Source organism: Equus quagga, chromosome 1 (genome assembly GCF_021613505.1).
Source record: "Equus quagga isolate Etosha38 chromosome 1, UCLA_HA_Equagga_1.0, whole genome shotgun sequence".
Lineage (NCBI taxonomy): Eukaryota > Metazoa > Chordata > Mammalia > Perissodactyla > Equidae > Equus > Equus quagga.
Genome location: NC_060267.1, coordinates 85,620,558 through 85,633,845, shown reverse-complemented (window position 1 = coordinate 85,633,845; position 13,288 = coordinate 85,620,558). Strand labels below are relative to the sequence as shown.

At 40.3% G+C, this 13,288-nt stretch overlaps 1 protein-coding gene across 9 annotated transcripts in view; it reads left to right on the top strand.

The window, feature by feature from the left end:
- The window catches only part of DENND1A (DENN domain containing 1A), a 519,789-nt gene that overhangs the window by 121,620 nt on the left and 384,881 nt on the right, over positions 1–13,288 (top strand). The window lies entirely within an intron of this gene.

Here is a 13,288-nt window from a genome sequence, read left to right as displayed (position 1 = left end):
AGTGTTTGTTGCGTCTTACCAGGGAGGGACCATGGATCATGTCTCTTGAAGCCCTCTTATTGCCTAACACGCTACTAATAGTGGGTTTATAAAAATAATCTTCAGGGGCCGGCCTAGTGGCGCAGCAGTTAAGTTCACACGTTCTGCTTTGGTGGCCCGGGGTTCACTGGTTGGATCCATGGCACCGCTTGGCAAGCCATGCTGTGGCAGGCGTCCCCCATATAAAGTAGAGGGAGATGGGCATGGATGTTAGCTCAGGGCCAGGCTTCCTCAGCAAAAAGAGGAAGGTTAGCAGCAGTTAGCTCAGGGATAATCTTCAAAAAAAAAAAAAATTCAATGAATGACCCACTGTTCACTGGCCACTTTTTTTCACTTTGGAAGGGAAATGTCAAGGTGGTTTGACAACCTCATGTTACTGCTCCTCAAGATTGGACCTTCTTGGAGAGGACCAATGGTAAGCAACCAGGGGCAAGGACAGGCTGGGAGCCCCGCATGAATCAGTAGGAGATCCTGTCTGGCCTAACCAGAATAACAGGACAAATGTAAAAGATCAGGCATCTCACTGGGAAAGGAAGGGGAGCAGCAGTACAGAAGGGCTGCCTGGGAAGGGGCAGGGTTTTAAGTGCAGCTCAGAAATTGAGCGTGATGGAGACTCCAGGTCTACATAAGTAGAGGGTCACAGCCAGAGAGGAACTGAATAGTTGGTTACTTCAGAAGCTGTTTATTGTTTTTATATGCCTTCTGCATATGGGTAGCCCTGGGAGAAAAAAGAGTGTTAAGCATCTACTAGGTGCTGGCCACTGTTCAAAGTGCTTCACACCCAGTATTTTACTTAATCCTGAAAATTCTGTGAGGCAGACATTATGCCCAACTTACAGGTCAGGATGGTGGGGCTCGAAAAAGTGATTTGTCCAGGATCACACAGCTATTAAATAGTTGAATCAAGATTCTAATTTAGGACTGACTTCAATGCTCATTCTCTTTGTCACTTGCCACACTATTATGGAAAATAATATTAAAGATGATAATAATGCCTAAAATATACTCTTAGCTTACCACATGTCAGGCATTAGTTCAGCTTCTTTAAATGTATTATTTCATTTAATACTTCATAGCAGCCCTATGAAATAGATGCTATCTTAATTCTCATCTTTACAGATGAGGAAACCAAGCACAGAAAGTTTAAATAACCATCACAAGCTAATTAGTAGAAGAGTCAGTATTGAAATCCAGTCCTGTCACCACCTGCACCAGCTCCTCAGTAATAGTCTGGAGTGATCTTGCCCAGATGGTTTCCAACCAGCTGTGTTAGCCCTGAGAGTCTTCGGCTTTCTCCTCTCAGGCATGGAGTTCGCCTTTCTGTTCACTGTTTGTATAATCCCGTCGATGCCAGGGAGCTCCAGGAGGAACATAGTTAGACTTGGGTGTGTATGTTGAGCTACTGTGGCAGCAGTATATGGGTTGTCTTCCATAGGGTGAGATACTGGAGGAAGGTATGCTACCTGGACTTTGTGGTCATAGCACAGGGCCCTGGTGGTGCAGTGGGCTATGGGGCAGGTTTGTCCTGACTAGGATGTGTAGGGAGAAGGTTCTGATCTGTGCCTTGGAAAAGCACTCCACAATCTTTGTTTGCTGCGTCCCATGAATTGTTACCCATTCCCCACCCCCAGATTGCAGTTGGAAAGGACCAGCCCTGACAAAGCCCCATTCCTGTTCTCAGAAATGAGTTTTGTTTATTCAAGGATAACTATGTGAGGGACTGCGTGAGCAAGTCTGAGAGAAGCAGTAAGACGGCTGCTTTTGCTGCTACACCTTTGTCTCAGTGCATCCTGAGCATGGGCTTATTCTCTGAGAATCCTAGTTTATTCTGACTTGGAGAAGAGCTGGAAGAAGTTATTGGAATTTTGATGGTGGCTAGCTTTAGGCATCATGGAGTTTGGATTGTTTTTCTTTCTTCTTTTAAAAATTTGTGTACCGGCCTTCTGCTGCTCTAACTGCTCCCTGTCCCCTGCAACAATTCCCATTTCCTATGTGCCTGCTGTGTGCCGTGCTTCTCAAGCCCCGTTTCCTCACCTGGCCCCACTGAGCTTGCCCTCACTAGCCTGTCAGCCAGCTTGGATGCAGAGTCCAGAGGCTAGGTAAACCTTGATGAATTCCACCCAGCTGAGAGTTGCCTAGTAACAGGAAAGCACATAGGTGATGGTGTTTGTAAGACTATTGAGGAAATGCAAATGGAGGAGGAGGGATCTCATAGAGTTACCCCAAGCCAAGAATTCTTCTGTTGTCTCCTAAAAGGCTTTATTGGTTCTTGAATGGAGGCTGGGACTTTATAGAATGCAGGTTTTATGGTAATGGCAAGAGGGAGGAAACGTCTCCAGATTATGAAGTGATATCCTAGAAGCAAAGTTATAGAGCCAGGCTGAGAGGACAAAAAGAGTCTTTAAAGTTCTTAGTGTTACATCAAGTGTGTAGGTCCAGTTTAGGACAATTATTGAATTAATTCCTTCTTAATGGGAAATATGTATTTCAGCGTTCAGACATTCTAAATCCTTAATTTAAAAGGCATAAGTAGAAAAGTATTTAAGTAGCAACTGTTGCTTAAATTTAGAATTTTACTTCATTGAAAGGACTTTGGAATTGTTTTCTATCTTTTCTAAGAGTCATGTTAACTCCGTTGGGTGGTTGGCCATAGGGAAAACCAGAAAGAAGTGCTTTCCTCAGGGCCATTTTCCTTTAAAGATTTTATTTTATTTTTTTCCTTTTTCTCCCCAAAGCCCCTCTGTATGTAGTTGTGTATTTTTAGTTGTGGGTCCTTTCAGTTGTGGCATGTAGGATGCCCCCTCAGCATGGCCTGATGAGCGGTGCCATGTCCACGCCCAGGATTGAAATCACTGAAACCCTGGGCCGATGAAGCGGAGCGCACAAACTTAACCACTGGGCCACGGGGCCGGCCCCATGGGCCATTTTCCTTTAAAGGTTGCTAACAGATATGGACGTTTTGCCAAAGCAACGATTTGTCTAAGGATTTTAGATCATAGAATGATAGGAGTTTACAGTCAAGAAAACTCATTTAGTCAACACTTTCAGTTTATATTTGAAAGAATTCAGGTTCAGAGACTCATTTAAGATCACATAGTGGCAGAATCTAGGCCTACTGATTCCCAGTCCAACACTTTAATATTCATGCCGAATCTTTTTCACATTACAATGGCTATTATGATTGTGTAAGAGCTTACTAAAAAAGGATTGTGTACTATGAGTCAGATAGTGTTCTAGTAGAGGATACAAAGATAAAAGTGGCTCTACTGTCAAGAAAGCTAGGGTTTGGTGGGAGAGGTCGGCAAGTAAATGGAAGATTATAGTCCAGTATAAGTGTAGGAAAAGGTATGCACAGGATGGGTATCAGTCAAAGTCCAGCTGAAGATAAGAGAAGCTACTCTATCAGGAAAAGGATTGAGTACAGAAAAGTTGATGTTTACAGAATCATTGGAAAGATTGGAGGAACAGGCTTTAGGCTGAATTTCCAGGAATGACTTTCAGAGTAACACTGCAGAAGTGGCACTCCGAGAAAACTACTACCTCTGCCATGTCGAGAAGGTAGGGGAATCTGGAAGTTGCCACCCCAGATGTCAGCCCCAGGATATTCCTACCTTTGCCATTGGGGCTCAGGAAGTCTCTATCAAGGTTGTTGCCTCCAGAGCCGTCATACTATTCCTGCTAGTTCTGCATGAGAAAAGTAGGTTCCTCATGTTACCCCTTTGTTTTCCCTTGCCTGTCCTCTGATTTCAAGTCTCACCAGGTGGATCTGATTGGCAGAACCTAAATCACACCTGGTATCCTAGTTGCAGGGGCCTTTGGGAAATAAAGTTTTTAGCTTTCCAGCCTCTATAATACTGGAGAGCCCATAGAAGGAGATTGTAATAGGTATCATAATAGTGATGATAGTAGTAGTAATAATGGTAATAGTAGCATAATGTAACTGTAGCATATATATAATATAATATATGGAACATATATGAGACATATGTTATATATGTATACACACATACATAACATAAAATGTAATAGTAGCTTAATAGTAATACTAACTTAATGCTCACAATAGATTGAGCCAGTGTGTGGAATGTTTAGGATCAACACATAAGAGGGGCACCTAACCTGCTGGTGGTGGGAAGAGGGGTCGGAGAATTTTCACTGAAAAGTAATACCTGAGCTGAGACTCAAGGATAGAATTGAAGATGTCTCACCTTTTCTTCTTAACTTTGCTGAGTGGATCCTTGTTGCTGGTTTTTATCAAGTTTGTAGAATAGTTATTCTCAAAGTGAAGTCTCTAGACCAGCAGCATCAGCGTCACCTGGGAACTTGTTAGAAATGGAAATTCTTGGGTGCTACCCTAGAAGTGCTGAAAAAGAAACTGAATCAAGCCCTTCAGGTATTTTGATGCATGCCAAAGTTTGATAACTTCTGCTGTATAAGCGCAATGATTAAGACCTGTAGTCAGGGCTAGATTCCTGGAAGAGACGGATGGGACGTTATAAGCTGTATAAGCACAAAGATTAAAACCTATAGGTTTTTGAGTTAAATCTATGAGTTTGAATCTTGACTTTTACATTTACCATCTGCATGATTCTAAGCCACTGATGTCACTTCTCCTGGTTTTGTGCGGATAACAATATTTACCTTGTAGAGTTGTCGAGCTTAAGTGACATGACATGGTATATGCCACTAACAGTGTGTGACACAGAATAGGCATTCCGTAGAGTCTTTTGGAGGAGACTTGACTAAATTAATCTTCCTTGGGAAATTTCATAAGGGCACTTCAGAATAGTGTTCAATTTAGAAAGCACTTATGAAGGCAGCCTGCTCTGTGCTCCATACTATGCTTGACTGCTGTAGTACGTTGGTTCTTGGGAAGAGCACAGAAGAGAAGGGAGACTTGGCTCCTGGCCTTGGGAGCTGCTTGTTTTATTTATTGAGATGACCAGTACTTAGACAAGAGAAGTAACAGTCTAGGATAGTAAATGATTAGGTGCATGATAAGGTGTTAATAATTTACGATTCTACCAAAGCAGTAAATATTAAAGAAGCTCGGAGGAGATGAGTCAGTGTGAGCTGAAGTAGTCAGGGGTAGATTCCTGGAAGAGGCAGATGGGGACATTATAAGCTATTGTGGGCCATTTAAGTCTAATTTCCCAGGAGCATATTTCTTTATTTACAAAGGTTTTTTTTTGGTTTAATTATGAACTTTGTTTAAAAATGTGGAAAATTCAGGAAATAAAAGAAAAAATCACCTATAATTCCACAACTCAAAGACTCATAGCTAGAAGTTTTGGTGGGTTTCCTTTAGTCTCTTTTGAAAACAAAAACTCATAATTGCTAACACAGTGTGATAAATCTTTGTATTCTGAGTTAATTCTTGATAATGCAATGATGGTCGCATTAGAAACAATCTAATTTTTTTTAATCAATGTTATGATAGTTCACAACATTGTGAAATTTCAGTTGTACATTATTATTTGTCAGTCACCTTCTAGGTGCGCCCTTTCACCCTTTGTGCTCACCTCCCACCCCTCTTCCCTCTGTAACCACTAAATATTTCTCTTTGTCCTTGTGTTGGTTCATCTTCCACATAGTGAAATCATATGGTGTTTGTTTTTCTCTATCTGGCTTATTTCACTTAGCATAACCTCAAGGTTCATCCATGTTGTTGTGAATGGGATGATTTTGTCATTTTTTATGGCTGAGTAGTATTCCATTGTGTGTGTGTTTGTGTGTGTGAGTGAGTGTGTGTATATATACACACCCCATATCTTCTTTATCTAATCATCAGTCAATGGGCACTTGGATTGATTCCACTTCTTGGCTACTGTAAATAATACTGCAGTGAACATAGGGTGCATAAGTCTCTTTGAATTGCTGATTTCAAGTTCTTTGGATAGATACCCAGTGGTGGGATAGTTGGGTCATATGGTATTTCTATTTTTAGTTTTTTGAGAAATCTCCATACTGCTTCCCATAGTGGCTGAACAAGTTTGCATTCCCACCAGCAGTATATGAGGGTTCCCTTTTCTCTACAACCTCTCCAACATTTGTTATTTTTTGTCTTGGTTATTATATAATATCCTAGAGTAGTTTTGATTTGCATTTCCCTGATGGTCAGTGATGTTGAGAATCTTTTCATATTTCTTCTTTGGAGAAATGTCTGTTCTTTTCCTCTGCCCTTTTTTTGATCAGGTTGTTTGACTTTTTGTTGTTGAGTTGTGTGAGTTCTTTATATATTATGGAGATTAACCCTTTGTCAGATATATGATTTACAAATATTTTTTCCCAGTTGGTGGGTTGTCTTTTGTTTCAATCCTGGTTTCCCTTGCCTTGTAGAAGCTCTTTAGTCTAATGAAGTCCCACTTGTTTATTATTTCTTTTGTTTCCTTGTCTGAGAAGACATGGTGTCCGAAAAGATCCTTCTAAGACTGATGTCAAAGAGTGTACTGCCTATATTTCCCTCTAGAAGTTTTGTGGTTTCAAGTCTTACCTTCAAGTCTTCGATCCATTTTGAGTTTATTTTTGTGAATGGCATAAGAGAATGCTCTACTTTCATTCTTTTACATGTGGCTGTCTGGTTTTCCCAGCACCATTTATTGAAGAGACTTTCCTTTCTCCATTGTATGTTCTTAGCTCCTTTGTCAAAGATTAGCTGCCCATAGATGTGTGGTTTTATTTCTAGGCTTTCAATTCTGTTCTCTTGATCTGTGAGCCTGTTTTTGTGCCGGTACCATGCTGTTTTGATTACTGTAGCTCTGTAGTATATTTTGAAGTCAGGGAGGACACAATCTAATTGTAAGGGCAGTGTGAATATTGGGTCACTTGAGTTTATTATTACTCCCCTTCAAATTTTTGAAATGATACTTGAAACAAGCAAAAACAATTACTTACATTTCTGATTATGCTCCTTGGGATAGATTATGCGAAGTGGAATTACTAGCATATGGAGAGTGTACATCTTTGGTGCTTTGGAAACACATTGCCAAATTATTTGCTGGAAAGAGTGGTTGAATCTTTGCTCCCTTTCTCCCTTCGTTCCTTCTTTCATTCATTCGGTATTTATGTGCTAGGCCCTATTCCAGGTTCTGGGGATGTAGTAGTGAACAAGGTAGGCAAAAATCCCTGCCATCATAAAGACACATACTAGTAGTGGAAAACAGATAATAAGAAAGTATGTAGTATGTTGGGTAGTAAAATGTGCTAAGGAGAAAAATAGATTGCAGGAAAATTGAATAAGGAAGGAATGATGGGGATAGGGAACTTATAATTTTCAATTAGGCGATTGGGGAAGACCACACTGGGAAAGTAATTTGTGAATGAAGGCAGATAGCATATGCCTTCTTCCTTGATATTTATCTGACAGAATGAAGGGCAAGGGCAAAGGCCATGAAGTGGAAGCATGGCTTGCATGTTTGAGGAACAGCAAGTAGACCAATGTGGCTGGAACAGAGTTAGGAGAGGAGTTAGGTGAGAGAGTTGCTGGTAAAGGGAAGACATCTTATAGGTGGGCCTGCCTTAAGTTTAACAGGATTACTCTGGCTACTGTTTTGAGAACAGACTGTAGGGAATCATAGGTAGAAGGAGGGAAACCTGTTAGACTATTGAAGTAATCCGGGTGGGAGATGATGGTGACTTAGAGCAGAATGGTAGTGCTGGTGATGGAGAGAAATGGTCAGAATTTGAATATATTTTGAAGATTTAGTTGACAGGATTGACAGATTGGATCTGAAATGAGAGAGAAAGATCTGGAGTTCAGTTTTGGACATGTTAAATTTGAGATGTGTGTTAGACATCCAAGTGGAGATGTTGAGTAGACAGATAAATGAGTCTGAAGTTGAGAGAGGTTTGAGCTGGAGAAATTAATTTAAAGTTGACTGTGCATATTGGTATTTGAAGTAATGAGACTGAAGAGACCAGTGAAGGAGGACATTGAGAAAGAAAAGTGAAGAAGTCCAAGGACTGAACTCTGGGGCCATTCAATAGGAAGAGGTTATCAAGGAGTCCAAGGAGAAGCAGTGAGGCAGGAGAGTGGGGTGTTCTGGAAGCCACATGAAGAAAGTGGTTCAAGGGGAAAGAAGTAATCAAGGGTGTCTACTGGTGCTTACAGGTTAAATAAGAGGAGGACTGAAGATTGATAATTGATGTTAGCAGTAAGGAGGTCATTGGTGTGGTCATTGGTACATGAGTAGTTTTGGAGAGGTGATGAGGCGAAAAGCTTGATTGGCATGGGTTCGATAGAGTAGGAGGAGAGGAAGTGGTGACAGTGAGTACAGACACTCTTTTGAAGAAGATAGCTTTAAAGAGAATGAGAGAAATGGAATGTGAAGGGGGTGAGCTTGACTTTTAAAAAATATTTGCAGGGACCAGCCTGGTTGGGGTAGTGAAGTTCGTGTGGTCTGTGTTGGCAGCCTGGGGTTCACAGGTTCAGATCCCGGGTGCAGACCTAGCTCCGTTCATCAAGACACACTGAGGTGGCATCCCACATAAAATAGAGGAAGATTGGCACAGATGTTAGCTCAGCAACAATCTTCCTCAAGCAAAAAGAGGAAGAGTGGCAACAGATGTTAGATCAGGACCAATCTTCCTCACAAAGAAAAAAAATTACAGAAATAACAATATGTTTGCATGCTGATGGGAAAGATCCCGTAGAGAGGTAAAATTAATAAAACGGGAGAGTTGGTGGAGCTATGTCTGAGTTGGTGAGAGGGAATGGGATCCTAGTTCACGAGTAGAGGAGGGGCCTTTGCAAGGGGCACGGGCAGTTCTTCATATTAATAGGATGAAGGCAGATCTATGGGTCAGAGAGAATAAATGGGTAGCAGTAGTGGTGGAGGCTTATGGGAGTTCTCTTCTGATTGCTCAGTTTTTTCAAGGAAGGGGCAGATAAGGTAATTAGTGCCAATTGTGGATGGAGATGGTTGGAGGTTTGAGGGGAGAGGAGAAAGTATGAAATAATTACTGAGGAGAGCGAGAGAGTGAATGACTTAAGGACAATGTGGTATAATTACTAAGTCGCGTTAGAGCTCACTTACAGTGAATAATCTGAATTTAAAGCTAGATTATTCAACATAGTTGTGTGTTTTCCTACAGGCACAGTCAGGTACAGGGGTACAGGTGATAGTTGGATTTAACAAGGATTGTGGTTTTGCCAAGTAAGGATGGCAAAGTAAGAGAGGCACAAAGGAATTGAGGAAGTATGTAAAGGAACAGTTATGAATTAGAATTTAAGCTGGGTAAGCAGGATAGTTCATCCACTGAGGTGGATGAAGGGCAGTGAAAAGATTGATAGTGTATGTCCCTATGGGATTGAAGAATGAAGTTGGAATACTATAAGGAATGAACCAGAAGAGAAGGAGGTAGGTTATGATTGAGGACTGAGATGCTTGAAATTATGATTATTGAGGGGATTTCAGTTATTGGTATCTGTAGAGTTTGGGTATGACCATGGGAGTGAGTAGCTGAGATTGGCTAGAAGACAAGACCCTTGGTGGGGAGGAGACCAGGGAATCAAGAATTCAGGGATTTGGAAGGATCATCTATGTGAATGCTAAAATCTGAGTAAAACTGTGGTAGGAGTAGTAGTAGGGTGAGTGGCAGTGCACCAGGATCTGCAAGATTCAAGGAATGAGGAGTAACCCTGGGGTTAGTAGGTAACAACAGAGTAGAGTGGGGATGGGAGTATAGTCTGGTGACCTGAGGTTAAAATCTGGGATTTTGGAAAATAAGGAGGGAGGAGGATGGTCTGGAAGTGGCAACAAGGATCAGAGGCCACCTACCCCACGTCCAGGCTAGTGGGAGGAGCGGTGAAGAGGAAACATTCACTACTCGAGAGGGCTCTAGAGGAGCCAGCATTTGGTCACAGTAAGAATGTGAAGGGAACTTAGAGAGAAGAGGTTGAGAAATTTGCTGCTGGCTGACCACGAGTGCCAGAAAGCTCGTAAAGGAATTTCCTGAGTTGGGGAGCAGTGCAGGTGAGTGTGCCAGTTTTGCTGTTCCTTTGCCAGCTTCATTTCAAATTCATTTCATTTTTGATGGAGGATGTGATTCTTTGTCTTAATTTTTCTTTAAGTGCTAGTGTGATTAAATGTTAATTTATATAAAAATATACAATTGGCCACATTTATAAATTGTGATGCCTAAGAGCATGTTTTGGAAGTGTCTGATTTAGATGAGGGATGAGGAGAAAGATGAGCAAAGCATATCCAGTTTTGTGGGAAAGTGAATTAATCATGCTGGCTAGATTTGGGGGTTTATTTTTAAGAAATAGAGATGAAATTGGATGGGTGGTCTTAATGGCCAAGCTACGGATTCTAGACGGTTCTAGTTTTATAACATAAAGGTCTTGAAACATGTTAAAAGTGGTATAGGTCCTCAAAAAAGTTAAACATAGAATTACCATGTGATCCAGCAATTCCACTTCTGGACATATATCCAAAAGAAGTGAAAGCAGGGACTTGAACAAATATTTGTACACCCATGTTCACGGCAATGTTATTCACAATAGCCAGAAGATAGAAGAAACTCATGTCCATAGATAGATAAATGGATAAACAAAATGTGGTGTATACATAACGGTGGAATATCGTTCAGCCTTGAAAAGGAAGGAAATTCTGACACCTGGTACAACGTGAATGAGCCTTGAAGGCATGCTGAGTGAAACGAGCCAGTCACAAAAGGACAAACATTGTATGATTCCACTTATGGGAGGTACCTAGAGTAGTTAAATTCATAGAAATGGAAAGTAGAATGGTGGTTGCCAGGGACTGAGGGGAGGGGACAAGGGGGAGTTATAATGGGTTCAGAGTTTCAGCTGGGGAAGATGAAAAAGTTTTGGAGATGTATGGTAGTGATGGTTGTATAATAATGTGAAGGTACTTAATGCCGCTGAATTGTACACTTAAAAATGGTTAAAATGGCAAATTTTATGTTATGTATATTTTACCACACACACACACACACACACACACACACACACACACACACACACAAATGGTGTAGGATATAGGCACTGCTTCTATAATGATACAAATAAGAACTAGGTAGCAATGGCTTGTTTCCAGAGGAAGAGAAGCAGAATTTTGGTATAAGAAAGCCTTCTAGTTGACAGGCATACTATGCTTCCCTTGCTGGGGTGTTGGCTTTATCTATGCTGTATGGTCTAGTTTGGCCTTAGCATTCAGGTTCTCAGTGTGGTTTAGAGGTACTTGAAAACACATTTTTCTTAAGTAGGAAAACATTTTCTCTATGTTCTTTTTCGTTCTGTTTAGCAAAATGATTATTTTTCATAAATGATATGAGAATAGCCTCTAGCCATCACAATTATTCTGTTTTTAACATGAATTCATCTTTTAGATATTGCCTTTGATAGTTGAATTGAGTGCTAGTTACTTTGGAGTCATTTTATTTATATGCTGAACTTGGCAAAGGAATTTAAATAGAGAAATTGGAAAGCTCTCATTCATAATCTGCTAAGGCCTATTTCATGACAACATGTTGTAGTTATTTGTCCAGATGTATTCTTATTGTTGAGTCACAATAATGACTAGAAGACAGATCAACAGGAGGACATAAATAAATAAAACCAAAAAAGAAAGCGAGTGTTGGGTTCTTGGGAGTTTGATGTATCCAGGCTGACTCCTGGCTCTGTTGCTTCATTCTGTGAATTTGTTCTTAGTGAGCCTCATTTTCCTTATTTATAAAGTACAGATACATCTACTTACCTGGCAGAGCTGTTGCTATGATTAAATAAGATAATAAAATAAACCACCTATGGCAACGACTGGTATAAATAGGCATTCAGTAGGTGGTAGCTGGTAGTATTATAATTATTACTGCCAAAATGTTTAATGGGACTCTGTTTCTGAAATCCAGAGTGCAAACTTGGAAAGCAAAGAAATTAGCAGAAAGGTCCTTCAATTTATACAAAGATTCACCTCAGGGTTTCTGTAAATCTGGGGGAATCCCTAGTGCATTTGATGTTTACAGATCATTAGTAAACAGATGCCAGGAGGCAAATAAACTGGAGTTTAAGGATTTTTGAACCACTGATGATGAAGAGAAAATCAGTTTCTGATAAAGTTATAATATTTCTGAGTAAGTAATGGCAGGCAATGGGAAAATTTTAATTGGATTTATAAAAGTTTATTTCAGGAACACATGTATTTCCAATTTGAGGCACACCAGACATCTGTAGCCATCGAATTTATAGTGCTTGCTTATTTCCCCACTGGGGTTAATATAACAACAACTAATATTTATTGTGTGCTTACTATGTGCCAGTGAGTCTTTAGGAAGCCTGCAGCTTTCAAAGGCTTGTTTTCAATTGGATGTTATCAAATTGACCTTTTATCCATTTGGAGAGACAGGATGTTTAATGAGTTTATTTTATTCTATTCTATTTATTCTATTATGCCAAAATATTTGGGTATTTATAACAGGTAAGACATTTTATGGGAGACAGAGCTAAGTAGTACATGGCCCCTGGCCTCACAAAATACACTAGCTGTCCCTTAGACTGTTTAGAAGGGGACCTGCGGTAGCATGAGATGAACCCTGGCCTAGTGCTAGACTCCACACCTGGCTCTACCACTTCTTGCTTTTTCTGTCCTGGTCAGGACTAGGCTCAGTGCCACTCTCCTAATGCCTAGCATAGCACTTACCCAGCCCTGTAGGAACTGCTTGTTTAATTCTCTGTATTCTCCGTCAGAGTTAGACTGTAAACTTGAGAGCAAAGACTGTGGCTTATTCATCAACTGGGCCAGTCACATCAGAGTATTTGTGCCGTGAATAAATACTAATTTTCTAACGGTGGACAGGTAATAACCTGTTGCTTTCTTTAACTATGATACAATTATGATAGTCCCAATGTCATAGCTTTGTCGTGAAGATAAAATTAGAAGTTTTATATAAAATGCCTGTCACAGTGCCTGGCACATAGTGGGTACTCAATCACTAGTTGTATTTGAGTAAATGATTAAGTTATCTCTTTTCACCAAATTTGACAGATGTGATATATCTATTTATGGAGACTGTATGCAGTAATGTCATGTTTGTAGTACATAAAGGGCACAGCTGTCATTTAGGTTAAGTCTGAAGTAATTATTCACATTGGAATAAAAATTTGACACTTCTGGTGCTCATTCAGAAAGATGGGGTAAAATGAATCCTAACTCAAAGAGAAATTAAATGGAAGCCTGAGATTATAACCATTAAAAAAAAGAACTTTATCAATATTTATCTATCAATA